General features: G+C 40.6%; 1 long non-coding RNA gene across 1 annotated transcript; it reads right to left on the bottom strand.

Annotated features, from left to right (window-relative positions):
• Positions 1 to 625: 625 nt before the first annotated feature.
• On the bottom strand, positions 626 to 5,780 carry LOC138104572 (uncharacterized). Its single transcript, XR_011148119.1, has 3 exons — positions 5,308 to 5,780; positions 2,529 to 2,643; positions 626 to 1,113 (listed from the first exon to the last, which is right to left on the bottom strand). It is a non-coding gene; the product is annotated as an uncharacterized lncRNA (long non-coding RNA).
• Between the last annotated feature and the right edge of the window lie 6,766 nt (positions 5,781 to 12,546).

Below are 12,546 nucleotides of genomic sequence, written 5' to 3'. Positions count from 1 at the left end.
TATAATATCAGTCTGCAGCTTGCTACTATGACTCTGTGATCTTGGGTGTCCTGGGTGAGTACAGCAATGGTTTAACAAGCTGCCTCTTTTCAGTCCTGTGGGCCATTTGCTTGAATACAGAAAGGGGAGGGGTGATGTGGAGGACAACATTAACCTTCTCTGTGCCTTGGGTTGTCCTGAACTCTAAGTCTGAATCTAAAGAGCAGCATTTGATTTCTGTGATCTTCTCACCATTGCTCTGAAGGGCATTTTACTTAATTAGAAAAATGTACCCAAATTATGTCCATATCACTGGCATCATATGTTACCCTCGGTTGCCCCACAGAAAAGAAACATCATTAAACGTAAACTCTGCTCACAAATGCTATCCTGTCACCAGTTATTTCATGCAGTGTTACCTTCCTTTCCTCCCTGTTTACCTAATGAATTGGTGCTGTTACTCATACTACTTCTGTGCTGTTTGACTTACCACAATATGTTCACTCAGTTTAGATCTGATGATAATGATCTTTTGTGGTGTATGCACTTCCATGTATTAATTATTGCTGAGATTCAGATGTTTGTGTTTCAGAAATAAAAAGGTGTTTTCTTTGTATTTTTTATCGCTCAAAAACACAGGCTTCTTTTGCAAAAGGAGGTAAAAAAATGTTACGTTTTAAAGGATTAATGTTTAAATTAGCATAGAACTACAGCAAAAATAAGGAGGGTGAAAAAATATTATTTGACAAACAGTTTCCATTTTTTAAAAGTGTGCTTTCGTAGTTCTGACTATTAAATGCAACTTGTATAATATTGAGAACATTCAAGCAGATAGATTGCAGAACCTGTAACAGGAGGAAAACATCTAGGCAGAGGGAAGAGGATGTCTAGACAGAGCTGTACATACTTAATGCTGAAAAGTAACTTCACTGCTCACTGATACCTGCTGCTGTAATTCCTGTGTGTGATGCACTGTGTTATGCTAGTATGTTAGGAATTGTAAGCCAGCTGTCTGATACAATAGTCACAGTGGGGTTTTTTGGCTGGAAGTTCATAATTTATGGTCTTCATGGGTTTTTGTGTTCTCCATTTTGTCTCTTTTGGAGGATGAAGTGCCAAAAATGAAGATTTTGGCTGTACAGAAAATGAATTAATTAATTCACTTTTGGGCGACACAGGAAAGCTTTGTTTTTTTCACAATGACATAAATCCTGGCCTTTAGTGGAATGAGACATCAGAGATGAGAGCCATAGAAAGCCACCCCCTTCCCAGCTTTCTTGTGGAGCAGGGATATGCTGTTTTGGCTGACCACACATTTCTGAATAATTTTTAATTGATAAATTTAGGTCCTTCTGATATTACCTGGGAGTTTTGAATTGCTCTGCAGCAGTTACCAGAACTGCATCATCCCTGATGAGTCGCTTTCTTCCACTGACCCAAGCCTTAAACAAGATGCCTTTTGTATACAAGACTGCACCAGAATATATACATTAACAACTTTATGCTGAAAACAGTACCCTCAGAACATAAAATAATCAAAACTGCAAGGACCAGAGGGAATGGCATGAAGTTTAGGTTGGATATTAGGAAAAGGTTTTTCAACCAGTTGTTGTTTGGGCACCAGAACAGGCTCCCTGCAGAAGCAGTCACAGCACCAGCCTGATGGAGTTCAAGAAGCATTTGGACTCTCAGGAACAGGGTGTGACTCTTGGAGATGGAGCTGTGCAGGGCCAGGAGCTGGACACAACATTCCTTTTTGGGTCCCTTCCAACTCAGCATATTCTGTGATTCTGTGATTAATTGAGCAACCGAAACACCTGCCTCTGTTTAGTCTACAGAAAAAGTTTAGAGGAGAAAGAGTCTACTAGTCAAATGCACATTTAACCACAAAATCGTTTAGGTAATTTAGCTTTGATCCACCAGCTGTGCTGAGAAACACAGGGACATTTTTTTATTTTGCCCAATGGAAATAAAAATATTTTCTTTACAAAAAGATCCTATAAAACTATGAAACGTTAAAATTTCAACTATTGTTTTATTTCAAAACATAAAATTAAGGTTGGAAAAGGAACCCTATTAATTTTACACATGTTGAACAGAAAATATTTTAAAAACTAGAAGTGTAAATTTCTATATCAGGGCTGAAGACATAAGTTCTGTGCAGATACCTATCAATATCTGGCCTATCTGAAGCTGTAATTTTTGAGAATTAGATATTTATTGATTTTTTTTTTTAATTCAAGTCTCATACAGCATAAATTTTACATGGGCTGGAAGCTTAAGTACCTTTGAAAATGTGACAGTAACCAGCAGAAATGGTCTTTTTAGAGGAGTAAAAGATTGAATTTCTTTTTAATCTTCAAATGAGAAAAAAATTATCAACTTCAGTGTTTCTACTTTTAAGGATTCCATAGGCATCCAGTTTTTTAGTCATGGCCTGTGATTTGTGCATTTACATTATCATTACAGATGAATCAATAAACTTCTGAGTACACTATGATTACACCTATCTAAGTGGTAATCCAAATGTTTAAATGTTTAGAACTTACATGTTTCACCTTTCTGATTTTATCATTTTCAGTTTGTCTCCTTGCAAGAGATGGAAGCACTGGCTTTTCCACGAGATGAAAGAATGGAACTTCAGAGCCCAGGCAACATGTATCTCTGAAAGAGAAAGGGAGAACAGTCAATATTATTGAGGTCTCTGACAGCAATCCCCATCCAGCTCTTCCCAGAAGAGCATTTTTCAACAGTGTCTGAGAAAATGCTCTGCGTGCTGCATGTTTTACCACACAGAAATACAACGGTGAGAGTCTGCAGGAGAGTAATGCTTCAGTGTTGAACTGGACCCTGGGTTTTCCATTTTCATCAATAAAAGCCATCAGCTGGGGAGATGAAGGCCTCTGTAGAGCTTTGTTTTGTCCCTCCAAACCAGCTCACATGTAGTGTGAGCCAGAGAAGCTAGAACTGGAAAGATATGTACACACCAAGTTGGCCTTGAGGAAATGGATTTATCATAGAAATATATGCATATCCAGGCACAATAATTTTCAGAAAAACCTGGTGTTTTGGAGACTGGAAGTTCTAGTTTTCATAGAGTTCTTTTCAACAATGGTTTTGGAACAAACTTCTGGATGAATCCTTTCTTCCATAAAACCTCAGGAGAATTTTCTTTCATAAAATCTACAGGAGAGTTCCCCAGCCTCCCTGGTTTCCCAGATAGGGAATTGGAAGGAAAAGACCCTCTACTCAGGTATGATAACCAGGATACCTTTAAACATGAAAGTTCCTAAAACAAGTATTAATGTGAATAACATTTTACAGGTATTTTAAATTGAGGATGACATATTTTTACTTTTATGCTATTGCTATAATTTGTCAGGTTTTTTTTCACTTTTTCATTAACTAATTTAGAGAGGTGTTGAAAGCTTTTTATAAAAGAAATGCACGTCATATCACTTGAATGACAATACTGAATTTCTTCCAGGATTTAATATAATGGCTGCGTTTAGCACTCTGTTCATTATCTGAATAGATAACAAGCTTGCCCTTCAGCCATCACAGCTCTTGCATATTTGAAACACACATGTTGAAGCTTGAAAGATATCTCAGAATATCCATAATGAGTAAAAAGCCTGATCGAAGAAGTGGGTGGTATCCTATTCACTGAGGTGTTACAGGCACATAATCAATAGGGCATGGAGGAAGGAGATCATTTTTATTTCCTAAATTGCCTTGTTCATTTATATGTGAAACAGACATTCATTAGCATTTAAATACTTTTTGACATTTAAGACACTCCCCTGTTTTTTATGAGATTTTGACACAATTTCATTGAATATCTTTTTATAACTTGATTTAGAAAATTATTTTAACAATTTCTACATATTCTGTCAGTCGTGGGTGAACTGTCAAGATGCTTGCTTTTACTTAAATTCTCAAATGTACACATTTACAAGGAGCTTAAGCCCTGATTTGGGCCTGAACAAGGCATTTGCTATCACATTTTTTGAGGCAGTTGAGGAACCCTCCGGAGAAGATGGTCTAAAACTTCCCCTAATAGTGGCTGCTGCAAACAACATCCAATACCAAAAAGGAAAGCAGAAAAAAAAAAATGGAAGAAATTATTATACTGTGTCTGCCTTACAGGCTGGAAGCTGAAGGGAGGGTTTCAGCTCCCCAGAGGTCAGGAGGGGGAGCCTGCAGTAGACTACTTGAATGTTAAAACTTCTATTTCTAGATATTCCACTCTTTATGCTGATTTAAATTTTACTGAGAGACATGTCACCAATAACAGAAAGCAATTAAAGTCATGGGGAGGAATATGACAGATTGAATCTTTTAATCTAGATTGAATCATATATTTTGGACATGATCTTTATTTAAAAATAATGTTCTTCAAAGAGCTTCCCTGGGTGTCAGACTAGCACCTGAGCAGAAGTATTGCTGTGCCAGGTACAGTTTACATCTGGGTTTCTGAAGGACTGAGAAATGTTCAACAACTTTAATGATGGTCTGGTACTCGTTCATTTTATTTCAGCCTGCTGAATTACAGACTTCTTACAAGCACAAGTATCTACTTAAGCCTCTATTTGCACACACCTGAAGGTTTCTGCCAGGGTTGGCCCAAGACACCCAGTGCTTGGTTTACAAAGGTCTGTTATCGCTTCTCTGTGTTTAGGATCTGCTGTCTCGTGTGCAGGGGGAGCAAAAATAAGTAAGAGGAACATATTCTTTTGTTTTATAAGGAAGGACAAAGGAAAGAGCCATGGCATAATAGACCTTGAAATACATTGGCTGCAGCATCTCTTGAGAGAGACTTCAGCATGTTTCCTCTAATCAGCAACCCACTTCTCCCCTTCTGCCTCACTACAGCTGTATGAATAAAGGATTAGTTTTCTCCTAGAAGTTCTGGAAATGAGAAAAACAAAGCATCTTTAGGGGAAAGCCAAGATTTATTTTAGTTTCTCAGTGAATCAAGGGTTTTTTTTAAAAAAAACCACTCTAGCTTAAACAAAACATTGCTTTTGACAAGGAATAAAACTGCCTTTTTTTTTTTTTTTTAAGAGGAGAAGGCTTGAAAACAAAAATATCATAATGAAAAGCATTTTGAATATAAAAAAAAAATGAAAAAAACAGTGGCTGCTTTTTTATATTTCTAATCTCAGACCTATATGATTTTTTTTCAGTTGCATTTTAATGCAGTTAAGTAATTTGTGAAATCAGTTAACCTTTTGGAAATGTTTTTAATGTTCCCACAACTGTAGTTTTCTTTAAAAGTAATCCAATTTATCAGCCACTGGTTGCATTTACTCCTGCTCTACTCACCTGTACTTCTGTAGACACTGTTTCTGACTAATCCAGTAACTGAAATTATCTGTTCAAGGAAGTCCCCCTCTTCCACCTCTTCTTTTTTTCTTTAAAGGAAAAAAAAAACACCCCAAACCCTTTTGTTTTCAGTACTTCAAAGAGAACCATGAAGTCTCTGCTCCAGAACAATAGGGAACTTTGGGTCCATCTTCTGCCCTTTTGCCTCCAGTAACTGACAGCTTTTTGATATGGAAGTTCCTGCAGAATCTTGGTGGATTTCTGCATATGACCCTCCCTTCTTCACAGCATTCCAGCACCAGCTGCCTACCGAGCAGAGTGGGATTATCAAAGTGGGCAGCTGAATTCTCTTAACTCATTTTAAATCCCCAGTATAAGAACCCAAATATAATGTAGGACAGTGTAAATATATACATTTTTATAGGATTTCAAATTCAATTAGGAAAAAACAAAAAGTCAATCAGAGGACTGAATTCTTCTTGATTCTCCATAAACGAAGACTACCCAATACTTGCTTCCAAGCCCATTTACTAGGATTTGCTTGTTGCCTGAGGTTCAAATAAAGCCTGCCTCGCCTATTTTCTTCAGGTGTGGATATGTGAAAGCCAGCATAGGCTTTTCTATCATCCTTATTAGTCTTATATGAAGCAGCTGCTGCCTCTTTCTGAGCAGCAAGCAGGTTGCCAGACAGCCTGAGGGGCTACCATCTGACATCCATATTTTGTTCTCAATAGGTCTGTGACTCATGCTTTCAGGGGAATATAGTAGTAGGTAGGTTTTGTCTCCTTTTGTGCGGATGATAGATGCAGTTTCATTTCCTACTGCAACTGGGCAACCAGAATAGCTGTATTTCTTTTTTAAACAATTCACCCCCCCAAAAAAAGCAGCGTTTCATGGATCTGTTTCATTTACTGGTATTATATACTCATGAAACATTACAAAATAAAATTTCTCTTTAGTACCTTAAAATGAAATAAAATACAGCTAGTTTAATTTGGGAATAAGGAAAAACTAATATGAATGGTTTTCCTGGTGAAGACCCTCAGTGGTTTTTAATGTAGTGCCTCATGATAAGACCCTGCTGGCTGGGGAAAAAAGGGCATTATTATTTGTAGTGTAGTTGTGCCCATGTGTCTCAATGTGAATGTACTAGACCTGGGGAGGATGCTGTGAATGTGTTGGTCTCCCAGACAGTTTTCTCAGCAGGAAAAGCATGGTGGGAAGCAGGGTAGAAGGGTGAAGGGATGTGCTAAGGGGCAGCCAGCAAAACCAAGGATAATGTAGCAGGTTCAGTTTGTAAATCAGGCAGAAACACCAATTAAGTGTAGTGGTTTGGTTCAAAATATCCATTACTTACTTATTTTTCTTCTGTGAGACAAGAATTAGGAGAAAGCAAAGCACACTGAAAAATTAAACAGTAGCAGTACAAAGAAAGAGTTTTATTACTAATAGAATTAAAAGTAAAGAGAAATAACAAGAAATTAAAGCAAACCCCCTCCCCCTTTCCAGCACTTTCCTCCTTTTACCCAACTCACGCAAAGGGCAACAGAACATGGGATGTTAGTCAGTGTTGCAGTTCTTGGTAAGTCTCTTTCATATGCTTAAGGAAAAAAGGGTTTTCTCCAGTTGCACGTGGTTCCCAAACTGCCACCAACAGCAGACCCTCCCGGAAAGAAACAATCTGCTGTGGTGTAAAACATCTCTTCCATGAAAAAATCTCACAGTTCCTTCACACTGCCAAACATAGGCTATCACATGGGGTTATTAATCTTTTTAAGGATGAGTTACTTTGGCCTGAACACAAAGGCTTTTTTTTCACCACAAGTCTCTAAAAATGCTTCTATGTAGCCTGGCATAGGCACTCTTCACAATTTTCATGGGCCATATATGAATTTTTTATCTCCCCACGTACTTCAAATGGATTAAAGAGACAAACAGTTTGTGATATTATAGTTTCTTACCATGGCATGCAAGAAGTTTTTTAAGCTATGTGTGAGAAAACGCAGCACCGCCCTCTTTTCTCCCGTCGCCCTTTTCAGCTTCGTCTCATGTGACTCGCTTTCTCCTCTCTCTGACTCTGAAGCTGCCATGTTGAAGAGTGTCCTGTGCAGGCTTTACGCTGGAAAAAACCTTGCTCCCTTTGTGCTGCTGGCTGTGTGGTGTCTTCAGTTCAGTGTGAAGTGTGCTGGCTGCACACAGGAGGCTCTGCCGGCTCTCACTGGCTCCACGTGGAGAGGAGAGGAGACCCGCTGGTCCCAGGAAGCCGCGCCAGATGGGTTTAGCCGTGTGGCAGTCCATGGCTGGTTTAGCTGTGTGGCAGTCCATGGCTGGGTTTAGCTGTGTGGCAGTCCATGGCTGGTTTAGCTGTGTGGCAGTCCATGGCTGGGTTTAGCTGTGTGGCAGTCCATGGCTGGTTTAGCTGTGTGGCAGTCCATGGCTGGTTTGTGTGGCAGTCCATGGCTGGGTTTAGCTGTGTGGCAGTCCATGGCTGGGTTTAGCTGTGTGGCAGTCCATGGCTGGTTTGAGCTGTGTGGCAGTCCATGGCTGGTTTTAGCTGTGTGGCAGTCCATGGCTGGTTTAGCTGTGTGGCAGTCCATGGCTGGTTTGTGTGGCAGTCCATGGCTGGGTTTAGCTGTGTGGCAGTCCATGGCTGGGTTTAGCTGTGTGGCATTCCATGGCTGGTTTAGCCGTGTGGCAGTCCATGGCTGGTTTTAGCTGTGTGGCAGTCCATGGCTGGTTTGTGTGGCAGTCCATGGCTGGTTTTAGCTGTGTGGCAGTCCATGGCTGGTTTAGCTGTGTGGCAGTCCATGGCTGGTTTAGCCGTGTGGCAGTCCATGGCTGGGTTTAGCTGTGTGGCAGTCCATGGCTGGGTTTAGCTGTGTGGCAGTCCATGGCTGGTTTAGCTGTGTGGCAGTCCATGGCTGGGTTTAGCTGTGTGGCAGTCCATGGCTGGGTTTAGCCGTGTGGCAGTCCATGGCTGGTTTGTGTGGCAGTCCATGGCTGGTTTAGCGGTGTGGCAGTCCATGGCTGGGTTTAGCTGTGGGGCAGTCCATGGCTGGGTTTAGCTGTGTGCAGTCCATGGCTGGTTTGTGTGGCAGTCCATGGCTGGGTTTAGCTGTGTGGCAGTCCATGGCTGGTTTAGCTGTGTGGCAGTCCATGGCTGGTTTAGCTGTGTTGCAGTCCATGGCTGGTTTTATCTGCCTGCGGCTCCGCGACAGTTCCCCCCCCAGCAGCCCAGGGTCCGTGCTGTGGCATTGGGAAAGGGAGGGTGGGCAGGGGCCCTGGCCTGGCCTGGCCTGGCGGGGCCTGGAGGCTCAGAAGCCCCCTCACCTTCCAGCAGGCGAGCTGGAACGAAAGGCAATTCCCACCATTCCGTGCAGTTTAAATATGTAAATTGTGAGAAGCATCATTCATCTAAAGGACTGTCCATCGACTCAGGTTCAACCCACTACAGATAAGCACCCAGCTTTTGATTCCTCTGCCTCATGTTCACTGCCTGGAGAAATTTTTGAACAAAAAATTAAAATTAAAGCCCTGACAATCCTAAAGATAATTGAGAGAAACCACCAAAATCAAAGCTCTGAGAATTGTAAAGATTTTTTTATCAGCTACTAGCTTTGTACAAGCTCCTAAATTCTTGTCATTACTTCAGATCTATCTAATTTATTCATCTCAGAAATAATTTTAAATTTTAAGAAAATAAAATTCATACCCTTCTCTACTGAATTTTTCACCTCTGACTAAATTATTTCATTTGTTTTCACTTGTTCTCCCATGTACTTCATACGTTCTTTGGCCTAGAACCTTTGTTGTCTGAATTATAGTATCTATGTATTGTTATAAATTAGCATGAGCAGTGTATGTAATGTAAATTTCACTGATTAATTGCTTCTAAACAGTCTTCTTTGGCTAATGAGATATGCACATTGAAACCAAGAACTGGTTTTGACTTCCAATGTACCCAACTCTGTTCATGTGACTGAACTGCTGAGAATTGCACCCAGCTGTGGGACTGCAAATTCAACACTGATATACTGAAAATGAAGCAATAAAGCAGCCTCATCAGTGCATCCCTACTCTAAATTAGTTCAAGAGAAAAAAACCCTCATAAACAAATCACTGTGAATAATAAAGTACTTCAAAGCATTGACATTTGATTTATTTTTTTTAATTGTGTTAATTAGAAAACATGAGGAAAGCTTGATGATGACTGCTATTTTAATATAAGTTCACAGTCCCACGTCCACCTTGCTTCTGAATGTCTCCCACTCTCCCACTGCGTCAGAAGAATGAGTGGGTTTATTCAGTGTCTTAGTGTAGAAAAATACCCATTTTCTTCTTGTCTCCACATGCCAGCTGAACATTTGCACGAGTAGCTCTTCTGAGCTTTGGTAAAGCAACCATTTAGAATACAGACACTTTACTCCCCATCTCATCATTTTCCTTGAGCAGACACCAATTCTCAGCCCTTTTTTCAACTTAGGATTAATAAATATGATTAAAAATATTCACTGCCTCTTTCTTCACCCTCTCAGCTGTAATTTCCAACATTCTGCTTCACTTCAGACAATGATTTTTAAGGTGAAGTGGGTATAGCATTGTGTAAAGCATCAGAATTTTAAAAGGTGAATGCATAGCTTTCTGCAACAAAAAACTGGAGTTCTTGGTATGTTCTGACTGAAGCTTTCATTTCTTTTTCAGTCCAGCCAAACATAAACTAACATCAATACTAGAAAACTCTCTTTTGGATTCCCTAGAGAATATTTTTATGGTCAGTGTTCAATGAATTCTGTCCAGTAGCTGCATAAATAATTAAATTGTAAAGATCCTAGGTATGCATATAGGATAGGAAGTGCTATGAGATTGCTGATAATCTCTGCTTAGGGAAGGAGGATTAAGGGTCCTCTACTGTGACTATTTCCTAAGAGAATCAAGCTTTCTTAATGACAAGCTCAAAGAGCTGGTAGACTAAAACATAGCTATGGGCTATTAGCTAACAATTATGTTTCTCTGTTCACAAGTGAAGAATAAAATATTCCAAATCAAAGATAGTGGAGAGGTCCGTTGATTTTAGTAAAATTTACATGCATCTTAGGATAGCTGGATCTCCAGAACTCCAGTAAACAGCACTGAAACAAACTCTAAAACTGGGAGAAGGGAGGATCAAAGTTTTAAAGACTGAAATACAAAAAAAAAGTGTAAGCAGAAGTGAAAGCGCTGCAGGAATCAAAGGTTTGACCCCAAATTCCTCAATACATAAATGCTATTTATGATAACCTATTGATGTGCCCTCAGCATCAGAAGTCTGCTCACAGGACTGCACCTAGAAAGAGAAAAATAACAACATATTATCATTTAGATCTCTGCCACAAATGGATTACATACAATTAAATTAAAACTGCAGTTCACTCCTCAGGTTTTCTTTCCCAATTTTTGCTTCCCCTCCATCTTTCAAACTATAACTGATAAGAAAATCAATCTGTCATAGTGCAGCACATAGAGGAAGGTCCAATGAGTCCAGTTTTCATCATCCTGAGCATTTGCTGTGTGCTATAGATGAAAACCCTGGGAGTCTGTAATATATGGTACTTGGCTGGTGGTTTTTGAGAAACACTTTATACGTTATTAAACTCTTCATAACATTTACAGTAGTTCAGTTCTGAAAGAAAATGAGTAAGTCTTGTAATGCCCTGAAAATGAGTAAAAATGAAAAGTGAAAAGACAAAAGCAGCAGCTGCGATCGCTGGCTTGCTGGGAACTCCCTGAAGCATGGCATGCAGACACGCCAGAAAAGGCTCTTTTTCTTCTGGAGAGTTGACGTGTAGTCTGCACTGGAAAAGAACGAGGCAGGGTGACGCGAGCTGGCTCAATAGGTCGAGCTCTGGCGTGCCCTTGGTCAGAGGGAACGCAGCATCACCTCCACAACATCCTAAAGGAATGCCTTTGGTGGCAAGGTAGGGCACAAGGTAGACACGTGTGCTACTTCCTCCTCAGAAGAGGCACGACAGGCAGCTGATGTCTGGGCTTGCATCAACCAGGCAAAGGAACAGAGAGGGGCCTCTGGTGTGGGTTCCAACAGGTTTATTGCCACAGGGTCCAGGGACCAGAAGGGCCCTGAGGAGGGTTGAGCATGCTGTTTATAGAGGAGTGGAACAAGGCAGGGAAAAGGGAAGCAACCAATGGGGTACAACCAAGGGGGGGTAACAATTTAACAAAAACCAATAAGGGAGACAGGGAGGCTGGAGTCACAACAGGGAACCAATGAACAATCGAGTAACAGAGAACTTTCCAGAACAGGGGGAGGTAACTTGGGCCTGGGGACCACCCAGGGGGAGGTGGCTTAGACCTCAGAGCCGTCCCATGATCCGCCCTCTGACCCACTGTCTTGGGTGGGGAAATCCACCCAATGGATGGCCCTGGCTTGAGTGGCATTTAACAATCTCAGCTCATGAGTGGCTGAGCCATCCCAACAGCAGGGATCTGAGCTGAGATTTATCCTGTTGTGTGTCCAGCTAACACAATGTATGAACAGCTTCTGACTGAGCAGCAAGATTTTTCTTGGGATCATTCTATAGTTTTGAAGAAGTATTTTATGCATGTCCAAGCAGCCACTTTATTGTACTTACATATAGCTTGCATAAGATGCTTCCCTCAACGCCCCACAGTAATCAGAAGAATGAAATTATGGGATCCAAAGACTTTTCATATTTTTCATCCATCTTAGCTGTACATAGAGAGGGGCTTTAAATTAAGATAAGAGGTAAGGCTAAAAGTGTACCACCTGGTAGGACTGTGTTACTGTCGCTGCTCAGCACAATGCTTGGTGCTACAAACTGAGAGATTAACATATCAGTGAGAAAAAGAGAACAGTTAATGCAAATGTCCTTACAGCTCAAGTGGCAGCAACTTCAGATTAGTGCCTTTTTTTTCAGTAGGATAGGTGCCTTCTGAATATATACATAGGCATATAAATACATTCATTACATTTTTATAATGATATTCTGTGACAGTTTGTTTGTCTGGAAGCGCAGAACAGAATATTTTAAATGCTCATTAAAGAGGAGATATGACAGCTCTACCTGTTGCCTGGTAGTTAGAGCATTGCTCCTGCACTGGGAAGCCTTGGTTTGAACAAAGCAGATGGACAATCGTTACGAAATTCTGAGACAGGTTCCATAACCACCCTTCATCAGGCTGTGCAGCAGAGCAAAACAGGTCTCTTTGAAATACTCCTAGGTA

This window comes from Aphelocoma coerulescens, chromosome 1A (assembly GCF_041296385.1).
Source record: "Aphelocoma coerulescens isolate FSJ_1873_10779 chromosome 1A, UR_Acoe_1.0, whole genome shotgun sequence".
Taxonomy (NCBI): Eukaryota; Metazoa; Chordata; class Aves; order Passeriformes; family Corvidae; genus Aphelocoma; species Aphelocoma coerulescens.
The sequence above is the reverse complement of the archived record's forward strand: the minus strand, read 5'-3'. Positions and strand labels throughout refer to the sequence as shown.